The sequence below is a fragment of the Eschrichtius robustus genome, chromosome 8, assembly GCF_028021215.1.
Source record: "Eschrichtius robustus isolate mEscRob2 chromosome 8, mEscRob2.pri, whole genome shotgun sequence".
Taxonomy (NCBI): Eukaryota; Metazoa; Chordata; class Mammalia; order Artiodactyla; family Eschrichtiidae; genus Eschrichtius; species Eschrichtius robustus.
The window spans coordinates 75,082,660-75,095,473 of record NC_090831.1 but is presented as its reverse complement, the minus strand read 5'-3'; the positions used below and the strand labels follow the sequence as shown (position 1 = coordinate 75,095,473).

The 12,814-nt window shown below is 37.8% G+C and overlaps 1 protein-coding gene across 4 annotated transcripts in view; it reads left to right on the top strand.

Annotated features, from left to right (window-relative positions):
* CDK14 (cyclin dependent kinase 14) overlaps positions 1-12,814 on the top strand; it is a 567,195-nt gene that overhangs the window by 69,760 nt on the left and 484,621 nt on the right. Inside the window, exon 2 of one of the 4 annotated variants that reach the window (XM_068549143.1) lies at positions 11,580-11,669. The exons of the other annotated variants lie outside the window; for them this stretch is intronic. The gene's annotated coding sequence lies outside the window, so the exon portion shown is untranslated. The remainder of the gene's footprint in view (positions 1-11,579; positions 11,670-12,814) is intronic. 4 annotated transcript variants of the gene reach the window in all.

Genomic DNA, 12,814 nt, shown 5'->3' with positions numbered 1-12,814 from the left:
AGTGAAGACTGCACTTCACAGATGTGGTCACATTCAAACTTGAATTTTTCAAACATGAGTGAGAATCTGTTTTGTTTTTTTTTTTTTTATTTATATGTTGTTGGGTTTTTTTGCCACAATATAAAATAGTTTAAATTTTTGCTCTCTACTTTTTTGTTACCATCATAATAATCACTATCGTTTAGCACTCAATGTGTTTTCGTTTTTCTAATACCACCCTTCCCCTTTTTATTAGGGAAACAAAATAAAATAAATCATGTTCACATAAACTACCAAACCTTGTCAGGTGCACAAAATTAAAATTTTTTTTCTATGAACTTCTATTACTGCTCCTTTCTTCTGAGCTATTTTATACTTATATTTTGATAAGCTTTTTTGTTTTTCTTATCCATCTATTGAACAGAAAACTTGGATATTAATGGAGTAGAATAGGTGAAGCTTTATGTGGAAAGATGACTTTTTAGTGTTGAAATCATATATTTTACTAGAGTTTAAAATGTTAGTTCTAGGGTTATAATTAATACAAATTTTTGCATAAGTTTTCTCAGTATATTTTTACTACACAAATGATATTTTGAAGTCTGGGTTAGTTTTTAAAGAACAATTATTGTCTTATTTATAGACGCTATGAAAATTGCTTATTTCTTTATATTAAAAGCTATGGAATTTCGAAGAAACTCTTAAAATTGATTAATTCATTGCCCAGAGACACAGTAGATGGTGCTTATTAACAAGATTTTCTCTAGAAGTCTTCTGACTTCAGTATGATAATTATTCCAACACGCATCATTGCACTGAGAATAATTTGTATGTGAATAACCACAAATCCATCTTTTATAAATCACAAAGCTATAAATATCAGGCCTTATTTGTTATGTAACACATCCTTACTTTGCTTTCATAGTCACTACTGAATGCACCAGTAAAATGATGGAATACTGTAACTGATGTATTTTTAAGTATTCTGGCATCCACTAAATTTATATCAAAGTTAAGACTTATTTTTATGTAGATACCAAGAATCTAATAAACTGGATTAACAGCTTGTTTGTCACTCCAAATACATGCTACTTATTGCCTTTATAGAATGTTCAATCACTCTGATTGCATTGGGATAAATGTTTAGTTATGGAAACACTCTTTGACATTTGGGCATTTAACGAAGTTGGCTGTATTGGGCCCTAGTTCCATAGTGAGATGGCCTATTGTTCATAATTAAGGGGGATATAAAATTGTGAGGAAATTTTGAATGAGTCTTATGAAAAGGCTGCTTCCAAAGATGGAACAGTATTTTTAAGAATATGGGTATCTGTAGCAAGAAGAAAAATACAGCCTTTGAATCACAGTCGTGTGTTAATGGATGATGGGTCCACCAGGGTAGGATCACGAGGGAGACCTCTGGCTAATGGAGGTGGCTGGGGATCACTTGGTGGGATTGTCAGAGTTTGGGTTAGTAGTTTCAGCCTGAACAAATCATATCAGTATAGAGAGAGCCTAGTCATAGCTAGAGAAAACCAATCAGTTAGGAAAGGTGGGACCACAAATTCCTCTAGGAGAATATGAAAGATGAATTTCTGCAGATGAAGACATGTTCAAGGTGAGAAGAGAAACGAACTATTGACTAACCTCAGCAGCTTAATTTACTTCCATATTTATACTTGGAAATGGGAAGGTAAAACATGTTTAAACCCTTACATTTAGCTGTTTAAGGGATGGTTCTCTTCTCAGAGGGCTAGGAAAATATCATAAAATGCATAATTATGGTTTGTGCAAGGATCTTTTTCCAAAACATTTTGTCTAAGCAGTTTTACAAATGGTGGGTAGAAACCACAGTGACACACTTGCCTGCCCTGAGGAAGCACCTCCCACTCCTACCCTGCACACTGGCAGCTCCAGACCTCCTGGGACAGGCCGAGACCCCTCCCTGCACTCCCAATCTGGCTGTGCAACCAACCCAGACATTTCTCTTCTCTTACCAATCCTTCCCCGCCTGGATGGGGCATGCCACCCCAGTCTGAAGGTAGAGCCCAGCCCTGTCCATCTGGGATTTATTTTGATATATGGTGTAGAAGATTTAAATAGGCTCGTCTCCCCCATCCCTCCACCCCCCCGGCAATAGTCAATTTTAGGGAGCCCCATTTATTGAGTATAGTTCATTCGCATTATGTGGTGTTTTTGGCTGTGGTGGGGAAACCATACTGACTTATCAACAACATAGATCTTATTAATACTGAGATGGTTTGGGGTTGGGGATGGCTTTGAGGATCAGAAAGCCTGGAATCCTGCCCATTCAACCTTCTTTTTCCATATATTAACGTTTTATATATATAGTAGGGTTTTTTTCCCCTTGAGATATTATTTTCAATTTATCTGCTTGTATGTTCTTGTCCCAATACTGTGCTGTTTATTGTAGGCATATAAGACATTCTGATATCTGGCATGGCCAGGCTGGCCTTAATTCATTCTGTTTTCAAACTTCTTTTAACTATTTTCATCTGTTTGAATGCTTTGCTTTTAAGGTCTGAATATAGGCTCCCCCCACCATGCCAAGTGAATGTTGATCTAGACTATTTAGAGCTTTTTTCTTGAAATATAAATTTGGCTATTGCTAGCAAAGTAACACTAGTCAATTTGGGGGTATCATGAAGTTGATAGGAAGGGACGTGCTCTATAAAATAACCAGCCAAACTCCCTAACTATCCCAACTGTAACTCTATTAAAGGGTTTTTACGCTTCACTTTTAATCAGCACCTTCTTGAATTACACTCAGAAATAGAACTGATTCAATGCACCAACGCAGTTTATTCTCTTTTCTATATGTGTAAGCATATATACAAATCAGCTGTTTTCTACATCAGTTAAGTATCAGCCACCTCTTGGTGAGCTTTTATAAAATGATTCAAAAATTGCAAAAAGGCACAAAGAGAGAGAAAGCCTTCCATGCCAACCATGATCTTTCTTCTATTTATTGATTTCTTTACCTCCCGCTTTCTTTCACCAACAATTTCAGGTTGCTTACAATGAAAGTTCATTTTCAATAAGACCTAAAACAATGACTGCACGAAAGAAGAAGAAAACTGGAAGAGGAAGGAGTGAGTGGTGAGGCTAAATATCAAGAACTTTTGGCTAGGCAAAGGTCCTGTGAAGTGGAGTTAGCAAACTTTACAGCTTGTCTAGAAGGCAAACTGGTAGACCAGTCTAAGAACAATCTTTATGCAGATTTGTTCATTTATTCAAGAAATATCTATTGAGCACCTGCTATATGCCTGTCACTCATTAGGCATTGGAAATAGAATAGTGAGCAAATCAGGCACAAATCCCTGCCCTCATAGAGCTTACATTTTAGTGGAGGAGCCATAGTAATCAAAATATACAATCTATGTGGAATGTTAGATATTAATAATTGCTGAGAAGAAAAAATAAAACATGGAAGGGAGGTAGGAGGTTGGGGAGGGTGCTTGCCTTTTTGATGGAGTGGTCAGGGAGGGTGTCCCTGAGACACTGACTTTGGAAAAATGTCCAGAAGGCCATGAAGGAGCAGTAGGGATGTCAGGGGAAGGTGCTGGCAGAGGGAGCAGCTAGTGCAAAGGCCCTGGTGTCTTTGAAGGAGCATGGAGGGAGAAGAGCCTGGGTAGAGGGAGGGAGGGGTCATGGTTAGCACCTGCAACTCCAGGACCAGGCCTGGATGCTTTCAAGGTTCTTTGGGTAGGAGAGGGCAGGGCCACAAATAAAAGCAAGGAAATTAGCCTTGCCATGCTTTCTAATTTTTATTCAGTTATATATCAAGTTTTTTATGTGCTCAGAATTTCTAACTGAAGAATGAAGAGATGTAATGGTGTGTACAGGTACAAGTTTACAATTTCTTTTCTATTTACTTCGACATAGACCATTTTGAAATTTTAGCAGACATTTTGGGATGTACTTCTAAATTTGGTACATCACTGTTTCTTTTGGAAGCAAGTAAGAAAAGACCTTTCTGGATCCATTTGACATTATGAATACCCACTAAGAGAGTATTGTGCTCTAAGCTGGTGAACTCTGTGGTTTGCAATCTTGTTTAAACAGTCAGAATTGCAAATAATGACCCCTGAAATATAATTTCCTGTCATTCACCTACCTGCCAATTTCCCTCTAAATTTATGGGTTCCTATAAAACTTACTGTGAAAGTCAAGATGCTTGTAACAGTCAATTTCAGACTAATTTTATACTTTTTTTCCAGACAAGTTATGTTGTTCAAGTCCTGTAGTCATTTTCACACTGTCTTATTGTGTTGTTGGCTGTTTGTTATCTGCTTAGTTAAAGAAAATAGAGAAAGGTTTATAAAATCATGGTTTTGGTTCCAGAATCTAACCCGGTAGTCATTTTACTGAGGTCTCCTCCATATATTAACTAAGGAGGAAAACATCAAATCACTTGACATTTTCGAGGTGATGGGGGAAGAATACATAATGTAAGAACGGCTTGGAAGCTGTTCTTTCTTCATGTGAATAGGAGTTTATCACTTTGTTTATGGAAAGGGGAGATGGGGGCGAGTGTTAGAAATGTCAGGTCTCTGTGGTTGATGCATTAGTGCCCCACTCCAGGGCGTGTTTGTTTTAGGCTGTCAGGGGAATGGGTTAGGAAGATGCCCAGTGGTGCCAGCTGTGTGGCTGGCAAGCAGCTGGACCACGGAGGCGCCTCTTTGGCAGAGTCAACAGTTGGGCCAGAAAGGCTGTGAATCAGCAATGAGTGTAAACATTCATTTAGTTTGAATGATTAAGAGCACAGCTTCTGGTCTTCTGTTATTAGCTGATTATAAGAGTGAAGTGGAGGAAAGTTGCAGCCCTTGTTGGAGAACAGTGCTGTTAGAAGCCAATAACGCAGGGGCTTTAAGGGAAGCCACTTACGTTCAGAATATCAAGCGAAGCCACAGTGTTGGAGGACAGGCTCTTGGTGGGTTCAGCAAGGCTGAGGAGAAGGATAGCAGACAGGAGAGAGTGGAAGTGGTTTGCCTGGCATTTTTGGCCAATGCTTGGGCTGAAAGCAGGGTGTCGGTTGCCGAGACCCTTCGCAGTCACGCCAATTGCGCTACATGAATGGATTAACCTGACCCAAAGCTTTAGGGGAGAGGAGGAGTAGCAGGAACCGAGGGTACAGTGACCACATGCATGTATCAGTATTATTATTTGTTTATGTTTATGTCCCCTCCACTGGACTATGGATGCCTTCAGAGTGGTGATCATGCATATTCATCGTATATCAACATTGTTTACTGAAATGAACTGGAGGGTGGGATGAATTTCTCTTTTTAATGTCGTTTTTTTAACCTCTTCCATTTGAGGATAACTTGTTATTCAGATATGTTCTGAGGAGCCCACAGTGTGTACATTTACTTTTGTCCCTTTTAAAAGGTATGAGATTTAATGATGAAGGGTTGCACAAGAGCAGAGGATTGCATTTATATAAAGAGCATCTTTATATAAATGAAGAAATTATCATTGGTTCATTGTACATCAATCCATTCATTCATTCATTCATCAGACATATACTGGATATTACCTATTAAGTGCCGGGTGCTGGGGATACAAAACACAGCCTTATCAGTGGCTTACGAAGGAGCTCACAGATTTCTTTATTTGAAATAAAAAGAGCAAGAGAATCATTATCCATCTAAATTACCTCCAAAGGAATTGTATTATGTGGAGTTGAAGGAGAGTTGAGAACAGTTCTTTTTTTTAATGAATTTATTTATTTTTGTCTGCATTGGGTCTTCGTTGCAGTGCGCGGGCTTCTCTTGTTGGGAGCACGGGCTCTAGGCGTGCGGGCTTCAGTAGTCGCAGCATGCGGGCTCAGTAGTTGTGGCTCACAGGCTCCAGAGCGCAGGCTCAGTAGTTATGGCGCACGGGCTTAGTTGCTCCGTGGCATGTGGGATCCTCCCGGACCAAGGCTTGAACCCGTGTCCCCTGCATTGGCAGGCGAATTCTCAACTACTGCGCCACCAGGGAAGACTGGGAACAGTTCTTAAGAAATGTAGCTCAGAGATATTTTGTGTCATCAGCTTAAAATGTATTAACTGATAGCAACTTGAATTAACAAAATAATTTCAGTTACGTATTTAGACATAACATTTTAAAGCTTGTTACTTTAGATAAATTTTTCTGATAATTTACTCAAAGTACTTCTTTTTGTATAATAAAACTAATGACTTATTAGGGTAGGTAATATATTGTCTCTTTAAAAACCTGTAATGGAAGTTATTCCAAACTGAATAAATGTGTATTTTGTCAATTTTTTTTAAATAAATTTATTTTATTTATTTATTTTGGCCGCATTGGGTCTTCGTTGCTGCACACAGGCTTTCTGTAGTTGCGGTGAGCAGGGGCTACTCTTTGTTGTGGTGCACGGGCTTCTCACTGCGGTGGCTTCTCTTGTTGCTGAGCACGGGCTCTAGGCGCGCGGGCTTCAGTAGTTGTGGCACGCAGGCTCACTAGTTGTGGCTCGCGGGCTCTAGAGTGCAGGCTCGGTAGTTGTGGCGCATGGGCTTAGTTGCTCTGTGGCATGTGGGATCTTCCCGGACCAGGGCTCGAACCCGTGTCCCCTGCATTAGCAGGCAGATTCCTAACCACTGTACCACCAGGGAAGCCCTGTCAAATTGTTAATCATTTACTTCTTACAAGGATCTCTAGAAACACCAGTCCCCAAAGCAGTTTCTGTCTTTTTTTTCTCTTCCAGTTTTCTTGAGATATAATTGAGATATAGCACAGTGTAAGTTTAAGGTGTACAGCGTAATGATTTGACTTACATACATCATGAAATGATTATCACAGTAAGTTTAGTGAATGTCCATCATCTCACATAGATACAGAATTAAAGAAATAGAAAAATGTTTTTTCCTTGTGATGAGAACTCTTAAGATTTACTTTTTTTAAAAAAATAAATTTATTTATTTATTTATTTACTTTTGACTGCGTTGGGTCTTTGTTGCTGCATATGGGCTTTCTCTAGTTGCGGCGAGCAGGGATTACTCTTCGTTGCAGTGTGTGGGTTTCTCACTGTGGTGGCTTCTCTTGTTGTGGAGCACGGACTGTAGGCGTGTGGGCTTCAGTAGTTGTGGCTCGCGAGCTTCAGTAGTTGTGGCATGCGGGCTCAGTAGTTGTGGCTCACGGGCTCTAGAGCGCAGGCTCAGTAGTTGTGGTGCACGGGCTTAGTTGCTCCGCAGCATGTGGGATCTTCGTGGACCAGGGCTCGAACCTGTGTCCCCTGCATTACATCCCTAGTACTTTTTTTTAAGTCTTATAACTGGAAGTTTGTATCTTTTGACTACTACCTTCATCCAAAGCAGTTTCTTTTAAAAGAGAATTATAGGTAATGTTGCAAAGAATGGTGAGAAATCCAACTGATTTAATTTTTTTAACCTCTTAAAATACTCTGTATATTGTGGATATGCAAGAAATACTCTTAAGTGACCCCAGTAGTTTTACTGGATGAGAGAAGGTAGGTTGTTTTTAAAAAATATTTTATTTTATTATTATTTTTTTTAACAAGTCAACCCATTTTTGTTGGCATAGTGCAACTGTTATATGATTTGCTTTATAAATCATTGAAGTTCTCTTTTTTTTAACATCTTTATTGGAGTATAATTGCTTTACAATGGTGTGTTAGTTTCTGCTTTATAACAAAGTGAATCAGCTATACGTATACATATATCCCCATATCCCCTTCCTCTTGCGTCTCCCTCCCACCCTCCCTATCCCACCCCTCTAGGTGGTCACAAAGCTGATTTCCTTGTGCTATTATGCAGCTGTGAAGCTCTCATTTTTAAGAATGACTCTTTAAAATGATCTTTTGTCATATAGATTCATAGTCACCGCAGGCTATTAAAGAGGCTGCCTCAGAGTGAGGATGGATGTCTACAACTCAGAAATGTGTGGTGACTCTCAGAGGCCATTATCTTCATTATTTTTCTCCTAGTGCTTTAGATGTGATTAAAAATGATTCTGTGTAATTCAGTATGAGGGGTTTATAGCATTAGTATTCCCTTTTTATATATATATATAAATATATATAAAATATAATTTTTATTTATATGTTTAGTTTATATATATTTGTATACATATTTGTTTATGTATATTATATATATATTTGTGTGTATGTACACAAATACACTACATATACATACATATAGAGAGAGAAATTTGAGGACTAAATAGAGTGTCTATATTAAGATAGGAATCTCATAGCATCTGACTTTATATTGCAAAATATTAGCTCAACTAATGACATTAGAAGGACACCAGTTTATATCAGCTGTGGATTTTATGACAACCTCTTTGAGGTGAACTGGAATTTTGTTGTATTGTTAGATATATTTTCTTTTAAAAATTTATTTATTTATTTATTTATTTTTGGCTGCGTTGGGTCTTTGTTGCTGTGCACGGGCTTTCTCTAGTTGCGGCGAGCAGGGGCTACTCTTCGTTGCGGTGCTACTCTTCGTTGCGGTGTGTGGGCTTCTCACTGGTGGCTTCTCTTGTTGTGGAGCACAGGCTCTAGGTGTGTGGGCTTCAGTAGCTGTGGCACGCGGGCTCAGTAGTTGTGGCTCGCGGGCTCTAGAGTACAGGCTCAGTAGTTGTGGCGTACCGGCTTAGTTGCTCTGCGGCATGTGGGATCTTTCCGGACCAGGGCTCGAACCCATGTCCCCTGAACTAGCAGGCGGATTCTTAACCACTGCACCTCCAGGGAAGTCCTAGATATATTTTCTGATGTCTGATTTAAAAATAGTTTATTTCGATGTTATCTTAGGTTGTCAAGTATTATTTAATATAATTAAAATTCTCCATGCATGAAATAATGTGGACAGAAGAGCACCAGTTTTTCATTGGTTGGAGAAATAAAATATAGCAAGAATAATACATTTAAAATCACAGTATAGAAGCAGCCAGATGAGGCTTGGGGTCACACAAAATGGGTTTCTATTTGTTTTGCTCTCGGAGACCCTGTTATATGGAAAGCTTGGGTAAATTAATCAAATTCTGTCTGTCGGCTCTTCATAACAAGGCAGTGCATTAAGTTGCATGTCTTGTTGTCATCACATATCAGATATGCATAATATGTAGTGTTTCAGATCAGCTGCTGGAGCGTTTGGACACTTTTGTTCCTTTGGGTCCTTGAAGATGGAGAAGAGGTGGGTGTGATAGAAGTTAGCTCCAGTTACTCTGACAGTGATCATTATTTTATTGACACATTTCTAATGGAGACACAATTGTGATCCCAAATTAGAAGACCAAATAACTTATTTTTAAAGGTTTGAAACTTTGTAGGGCTAACCAGATTTCAGCCGTGCTTGGGTATGCTTTAGAATATGACCATGTATGCAAGTAACACGTTTTCTGAAAACCCTGTTGGAAAATTAAAGCCTCTTTTATGGATTCTGCAAAGAGATAAATGCCTGCATTTGGAAGTAGTATACATGTCGAAAGTATGGATGCTTGGATTTGTTTTGTAAGAGAGTATCAAGGTCAGAGTTTTAACTCTCCTCTTGTTCTATGTTCTTGTTATTCATTTTTGATTTGTATATTTATTTTTAATGAACTACTTTAAGACTTGGCTAGTTGGGGTATGAATTTCAAACTATTGTATGTTATCTAGCACCAGACATTTCTGCTCTCTCATATTGCTGGTCTATAAAGAAAACAGGGAGGGTCTTAAATTGAACCCACTTGTCTATAAACTTGGTCAAATGTCACTTTAATCCCTGTACATTTCTGACAAACTAAGAGCTATTTATGAAGTGCTTAGTTCACTTGTTTGAGAGGAGTATTTTAATTACCTGGTAGAGGTGAGTCCAGTTGGATATTTACCAGACACTCTCATAACCGAACTCTACCTAGTAGTAGCGTGGGACCAATAGATAGATACTGTCTGTTGCTTCTGAGAACGTTCTGACTGGCAGTGCTCAGCTACCCTCTAGGATGCCCATGCCCTCTGCTTTTATTGGTCGAGCTGCATATTTTTGCTAATCATACTTGTGTTTGTAATAATACAATATAAAGGAGTAACAATAAACTGGTAAAATATAAGTGCATAAAGATAGAGTGTGGTTGTTTTATGAAAAGTAAGTTAAACACATTGGAAAGATATGACACGGGCATGTTCTAAACTTTTTTCCCCCTGTTGGCTCTGGTGTGAGAGAGACAGCTCTAAAGAATGTACCAATTTAGAAGACTTTTGCCCAAGTGTCTTTAAATCTTCCCCTTGTGAAACTCAATACTGGAATTTGTAGATGATGCTATATGGTTATGGGTAATGTGGGGGAAAAAAGACTGAATTCTGGATCTTCTTCAAAGAAAATTACTTCACTCTATTTCGAAAAATACTTGGGTGAATGTGTATTTATAAGAATTAAGTTAGGTAAAATGTTTAAGCATATATTATACTTTTTTTTCTGGGTGAACTGCTACTTTAAATAACATTTTTGCTTTGTCCCTTTAGTAGTGGCATCCACTAGTGGTGGATTATTGCTTCACATTAATATACCTCTATCTTTTTATGCCCTGAGTTTGTATCTAAGCCTCATTCATTTGTTGTTTTTAATAATTCATATAGAGCCCCCAAATATTGAAGTTTACATTTTCACTATCTAGTGAGAAAATATCTAGAAAACAGCAATAACCTAAAAAAATATATAAAACCTGTAGGGAGAATGTATAAATATCTAAAAGAAGGCTTTTCTTGTATGTGTAGAAGCAAGACAATACATTTTAAAACTTTTTATTTGGAAATAATTTAAATTTATAGAAAAGTTGTAAGAATAGTACAAAGAATATTTAAATAGCCTTTACCATTTGCTTTGTTATTTCTCCTGCCTGTCTGTCTGTCTATCTATCTATAAATAGATGGATAGATAAATATAGATACACACAACAATCACTCTCTCTCTTTCTCTCTCTCTCACACACTCTCTCTCTCTCTCTTTCTGAACTATTTGAGAGTAAGATACATATAAGATAGTGTATATTTCCTAAGAATAAAGATATTCTCTTACATCACCCCAGTGCAGTTATCAACTTAGCGTATTTAACATTGATATAATAGTTTTTATCTAATCTACGGTCTGTTTTCTGATTTTGTCAGTTGATCCAGTAACATCTTCATATGGCATTTTTCCCCACCAGTGCAAAACCAAGCCTAGAATCACACATTGCATTTAGTTCTCATGTCTTTTTAGTCTCCTTTAATCTGGAACAGTTCTTCAACTTCTATATTTTATGACAATGACATTTTTAATAATAGGCGTTTCTTTCCCCCCAATGGACTATCCCTCACATTATGTCTGTGTGATGTTTCTTCTTGTGTACATTCAGGTTACATGTTCTGTTCCCTGCTGGAATATTTCATAACTGGTGTGTCCTCAGGGTCTCACACCTGGAGGCATGTGATATCCATCTGCACCTTACTTTGGATGTTAATTTTGATCATCCAGTCAAGGTGTTAGCTGATTTCTGTATACTGTCTTTTCCCCTTCCTACTAATAGGCAATATGTAGGAAGACATTTTAGTTCTATATAAATATCTTTCTCCTTATCGAAATATTCCCCCCTAGATTTAGCATTCACGGATCATCCTTTACTGTGGAGGCTGCAAAACGATGATTTTTCCCCGATACTGACCCATCAGTACTTCACCTTCTCATGTAAGCAAGAACCCTTCTTTTATTTTTCTCTTTTCTTTCTTTATCCATTTATTATTGGTGTGAACTCATAGATTTCCATTTTTTTGTCAATGGTTCATAATTCATTCCTATTTTAAAAATTATTTTGGTGCTCAAATTGTCTGAATCAGCAATGGGAGCCTCTTCAAGCATACATACAGAAATCCTGAGTCCATACCAAATCCCAATTCTAATCCATCCCCATGGAGTTTTTCTTTGTCTTCTCCCATTTCCTATTTGTATCTCTCTTCTTCCATGGTGAGAACCCTAGCTCCTAATGACTTCAGTGTACTTACTAATTTGCTAAAATCTGTAATGTATCTGAAATAGTTTCAGAATTGTTTTGCCATAGCCTTACAAATCACTCCTAATAAAAGAGTTTAAGGTTGTTTACAGTTCTCTGCCGCTTCCCTCCCTCCAACCAAGAATTCCGTGATCATAAATTATATAAATCTTCCTCCTTCTCCTCCTCTTCTTCCATCTTTTTTGATGTTTGTAGTGTGCTTATATTATTCATTTCAAATACACTTAGGGTTGATTTGTTCTGGTTTGCTTTCAGTTTTACTCCTCCCTCCTCATCCTTGTTAATTTTATTTTTCAAACGTCAGTAACATTAACGTGCTTCCCAAAGTCAAAACTACACAAAAAGGTACACTCAGAAAAGTTCCATCCCCTCCAGCATCCTTTCCATTCTATTCCTACCCCTCAATCCCCATATAAGCAACCAGCTTCATTGTTTTCTGGTGTGGTCCACACTGAAGGGGAGTGGAATTAGGATCCACTGTTTGAAGGGAAGCATGTCAAAGAATTGGGGGACATATTTTAAAACCACCATACTGTGTTTATGATTCTTTAAGACCTGTCTATCTAGTACACAGTCTGTTTAATTTCAGATTCCAATCGTACACACATATACCCAATGAGGTCATCTATGTCCTGTAACACAAATGAGATTATCTATGTCCTATACCTGCTTTTTAAAATTTATAATGTACTGTGCACATGAGCATATTAAAGTTTCTGAGAAACTTTTTAGAATTAAATCTCAAGTTTTTAAAATGACCTTGACCATAAAATTTCTCCCTACTCCACCCTTAACTTCTAAAAATTTTCCTAAGGAACTAGTG